This window comes from Schistocerca cancellata, chromosome 3 (assembly GCF_023864275.1).
Source record: "Schistocerca cancellata isolate TAMUIC-IGC-003103 chromosome 3, iqSchCanc2.1, whole genome shotgun sequence".
NCBI lineage: Eukaryota > Metazoa > Arthropoda > Insecta > Orthoptera > Acrididae > Schistocerca > Schistocerca cancellata.
The window spans coordinates 744742764-744748379 of NC_064628.1; positions in this window are offsets into that span (position 1 = coordinate 744742764).

The following is a 5616-nucleotide window of genomic DNA, read 5'->3' on the forward strand; positions in this document are numbered from 1 at the left end:
GCGAAGCTCTAAGTAGCTTCAAAACGGCGTCGGTAAGGGAGGCGCATTCCGTGTAGAGAGCTGACATTGAGCTTCTTTTGGCGAAAAACTAAAGCATCATAGACATTCTTAGGCGCTTGTGGAATATCTGCGGACACCCAGCAGTGAACAAAAGCATGGTGAGCCGTCGTGCGAGGCGTCTGTCATCACCGATGCTGTGACTCCTGCACTGTTGGAACGTGTGGACACCCTCATTTGAGTTGATCGACGGATCCCAATAAAACACCTCGCTGCTCAACTGGACGTCTCTGCTCGTAGTGCTGACACACTCGTCCACCAGGTGCGGTACTCAATGATGAATGCCCCCTGGGTTCCTACTGCCAAACGTAAGATTATAAAGAGCAACGAACTACCATCTGTTCCGAATTACATGCGCGTTACGAGGCTGACCATGACAATATTTTGTCGAACATCGTCGCAAGCTTCATCACTTCGAATCGGAAACAAAACGGCAATCAATGGATTGGCGCCACACCTCCCTTACGAAGAAAAAGTTCAAAGCCACACCCTGTGTCGGCAAACAACTCATGGCGACAGACTTCGGGCACTCTGAAGGGGTTAGTCTGTTTAATGTCCTTCGTCATGGTGCAACGATTAATTCTGAAGTGTATTGTGCGCCCCCCCCCCCCTCCTCCCAGGAAATTTAAGAAACGACTTCGTCTTGTTTAACACCATAAAAATGGAAACTTTAATGAAAGAAATACATATTTATTATGTATAAAAATGAATTGATGAAAATGAGGAAGAATGGCTGTAAATATTTTTGTTATTTACTCTTTCAGTACGAACTTTGTTGTAGAACCCCTTATTTACGTGTGGTAATAAAAATTCATTTAGACAGAATTAAGCACATTTAAATTACGTGAACCTTAGCAACCCTCTTATGCTGATAAATTCATACTAACTGATTAATAACATTTATGACTTTGAAAATTGTAGAAATTAAATTTTTTACGTATTTCGGCCTTGGCACACATTTTCTAAATGCAGTGGTTTTTTAAATATTTACTGAATTCTTTCCCGGCGTTAGCTATGGAACACAAGACTGTCTCTGTTAGCATAAAATGTTTAAATATTACCAAGGCGACCTGAACGTTTAATTATCATTGACAAAACACACTTCACTATACGTTTAAGTTATTTGCTTTAGAAATTGAAAGAACCAACAGATTAACAACTTCAACGTTAATTATCCGCCTATGAATGCACAAATGTAAAACCAGTAATAAATTCAGTCAGCCGCAGGATCGCTGTAAAAGAAAAATATTCCGTAATTCACAGCTAATTTTACCTGCTCCCGATTTACGGGTTTGGTTAATTTTATAGCGGAACAATTTTTTAAATGTGCCGCCGCTGCAAATCGTTCGGTCGCGGCACAACCCAGCAACACCAACGATAATCGCTAAAAATGCTGAAAATTCTTTAAAGAAATATTATAGATGACATGGGCAAGCTAATTTGCATTAGTAATACACAATTTTGATAAATTATAATGTATTTAGACCATAACAATAATTAATATTACACAACTTTACAATTTCTCCTCTAATGGCGGCTAAAGATAGATACAGACAAAAGAAGTCTACTCAATCATATAATGCTACGTCACAGGTTCCTCTCTCTCAGCTCTCGAGGAAGACGACAAAGAAAGCACATTATGTGGTGCTTTTTATACTACTGCCTCCACAGTAAGGTGGCGTACTGGACGGAGATTACGTTGAAAAATAGGGTTTTGTAGGCAAAGAAGGGGGGGAATAATACGGTGTATTGGAAACTTGATTAAAATTAATCTGCTTTTAGGAAGAAATTGTGTTACATTACTTACTTAGCGCTTCTAGTACATGTATGCCTGTATAGTGAAAGCGTCAACGCATAAAACTAATGACTTTGTTGCTATGTGTGCTTTCCAGGTTCCAGACCAGAAAACATGTTGGGGTTTAAAACCCTAAAGTGAACGACACTTCGCATATCGGTCAGATCAGCTGCTCTACACTTTCATTGCCTACAGACTACACTTCAGGATGAAAAACGATATTTGAAAAAAGAGCAATTAGATAAATACAATTCATGGTTAGCTTTGCCACCATCAAAAACAAAGTATGTCCTTTTCTTGCGCCTGCCTTAAAGGTAGTCATCATGAGGGAATGAAGCTACACACACTAATGATCATACCCTAACCAAATTATCTAAGTTACTGGGAAAAAAATGGTTATTTGGAATACGACAGCAAATCGCTTTATCAGAGAGTCCAAGAACGTGATAACGACTTTCTGATTACTTACGAAAACTCCGCTAAATCTTTTGAAAATTAAGTGGACACTCACACAGGTTGAAAAGTGCAAAACGAAACCGATTTTTTTCATTTTCTTTACAAAATGTTATATTCCTTGGGAGGCAGAAAACATCTTTTAGAGGCCATCGAGATGATGGCTGTTTTCTCAAAAGACCCTAGACTGTCAAATGAAGGTAACTTTTAAATAACGTGATATTTCATGTCGAAGAATGTGGAGATGCTGAATTAGCGTCACAGTATAGCGCCGGCAGCAAAATAGGTACATTTCCTAGGAAAACTGTATACAACAATTTTGTTTACTGCTATGGCGAAGAAATTATTACCCAAATATAACACAGAATCCAAGAAAATGGATTCTAAAATACTGAGATCGATGAGACCACGGATATTAGTCACAAGACTCAGACGAAAATTTTTCTTAAGTACATTGACCAAGAGGCAATCAGAAATGATTTCTTGTTTTACTGGGCCGCGAGAGCCAGAGAAAGTCTGTGATCATTAGCTCTCAAAGTTAACCTCAGACGTAAAATAAACGAAGGTTTCTCTTCAACTATTGAAAGTGACACTGGAGTCTTTTGAGGATGACAAAGATGCCAATATTTATGACAAAGATAAGACAGACGAAGAGAATAAAGATACCCGAATGACTGGAGTAAAATTAGGTAAAACTGGGTTAAACTCTATGAGAAGGCCTAAGCTCGTTGTTAGGAACTGTATTGGTATTCAACATATGGATGCTCTGTTATGAGTTCCGAGTTTGTGGGAGCAGTCACTACAATATAAAAAAAAAACAACAGTGTCACCCAAGTCCCTTATTTTCATCATTCTATGAGCTTGTATCATTCTAAGTACCCTGAGGTGTAATTATAGCGGCACTCAATTAGGATCATTAAAGAGGTGGTATCTGTGGTGTCACCGCCAGACAGCCAGCCGCGGTGGTCTAGCGGTTCTGGCGCTGCAGTCCGGAACCGCGGGACTGCTACGGTCGCAGGTTCGAATCCTGCTTCGGGCATGGGTGTGTGTGATGTCCTTAGGTTAGTTAGGTTTAAGTAGTTTTAAGTTCTAGGGGACTTATGACCTAAGATGTTGAGTCCCATAGTGCTCAGAGCCATTTGAACCGCCAGACACCACACTTGCTAGGTGGTAGCCTTTAAATCGGCCGCGGTCCGTTAGTATACGTCGGACCCGCGTGTCGCCACTATCAGTGATCGCAGACCGAGCGCCGCCATACGGCAGATCTAGAGAGAATCCCTAGCACTCGCCGCAGTGGTACAACCGACTTTGCTTGCGATGGTTCACTGACAAAATACGCTCTCATTTGCCGAGACTATAGTTAGCATAGCCATCAGCTACGTCATATGCTACGACCTAGCAAGGCGCCATTACCAGTTATTATTGATACTGTAAAACATGTACCGTCAAGAGCGACGTTCACCATTTATGGATTAAAGTTAAATATTCCACCAGCTACTTCAGGTTTTGGAAAGTCTAATTTCCTTGTCGTGTTCCAGACCTCACGCCAGCCTGCGTGAGCCAAAACGCGTGCCTTTCGGCTTCCTCTCAAAACCGGTGTTGGTTCTCCTGCCAATCCACAACAGTATCTTTTTTTTTGGGCTTCGCCAGGAAGAAATGCTGTAATCATAAACCATTTAGAGAATCAGCTAGTCGCCTTGAGTAATTCCGTCTGCAGCGCTGTTTCTAAAAATAAAAAAATAAAAAAAACACTGGAAAAATCGTGTCATGGCTCGAGGAAATTTCGAAATGGTCAAATTTTTTCCAAGTGACACTTCTAGTGCAATCAGTAATGGAGAATTCATAGTAACTCTCGTGTGCCTTGCATATGTGCTAAGCGAAACATCACCACTCAGTAGCTTTTTTCCAAAAAGAGACTATTGATAATGGTGAGCCATACGGTGGCGATAGGTCACTGTACGTCTTCCGCAAGCCATCTTTGCCTCTCTAGAGGGGACGTGCCGTTCTGACGTAAGCGTGAGGCAGATTGAGGAATGACTCGGACGGCGACCTGCTTTGGAGCCGAGTGTCTCAGAACAAGTTTTCATCCTGGCAGCTAGCGAGGACGCCGAAGCTATTTCTGCTGCGGAAGTCCGTGGTTGCGGCACTTTTGTTAAGATTAAATCGTGCCGTCTTAGAACCATGGTGAGGTAGATACGTCTGCTGAGTGCATTTGGATACAGCCTGATGCTCGCAGATCGTTCCTATTTATTGTCTTCCCCAGTGCGTCGCCGTTTGCTGATGCGCCGTACCCGCCTTCAAGGCTATTACTACACTAAGACTACCGGCTCAATCACCTTGCTTGCTTACGCCCCAGTCGTAAGTATGTTGAGTGTGGGATCAAGAGACCTGCACATGTTCGTACCGACTGATTATTATACCAGCGTAAATTGGTGATTTTCTGTTATTAAGACATACTACGGTTTTACCTTCTTATTCACTGAGGCGACAAACAATTTGGTATAGGCATGTGTAATCAAATACAGATACGTAAACAGGCAGAATATGGCGCTGCTGTCGGCAACGCCTATATAAGACAACAAGTGTCTGGCGCAGTTACGTCGGTTACTGCTGCTACAATGGCAGGTTATCAAGATTTAAGTAAGTTTGAACGTAATGTTATAGCAGGCGCACGAGCAATAGGACACAGCATCTTCGACGTAGCAGTGAAGTGGAGACTTTCCCGTACGACCATTTCATGAGTGTACCGTGAATATCAGGAATCCAGTAAAATATCAAATCTCCAACATCGCTGCGGCCGGAAAACGATCCTGCAAGAACGGGGCCAACGGCGAGTGAAGAAACCCATTCAGTTTGACAGAAGTGCAAGGGTGAAAACTTGTTGCATGGTCGGACTAGTATCATTCCAGATTGTATCGAGCGGATGGAAGTGTACAGGTATGGTGACAACCTCATGAATCCATGAATGTGGTCGAGCGGTTTTAGGCGCTTCAGTCCGGAACCACACGGCTGCTATGGTCGCAGGTTCGAATCCTGCCTGGGGCATGGATGTGTGTGATGTCCTTAGGTTAGTTAGGTTAAGTAGATTTAAGTCTAGGGGACTGATGACCTCAGATGTTAAGTCCCATAGTGCTTGGAGGCATTTGAACCATTTTTTTTTTTCATGTATCCATTGGCCCTGCATGTCAGCAGCGGACTGTTCAAGCTGATGGTGGCTCTGTAATGGTGTGGGGAGTGTGCAGTTGGAGTGATAGGGGACCCCTGACACGTCCAGATACGACTCTGACAGGTGACACGTACGTAAGCATCCT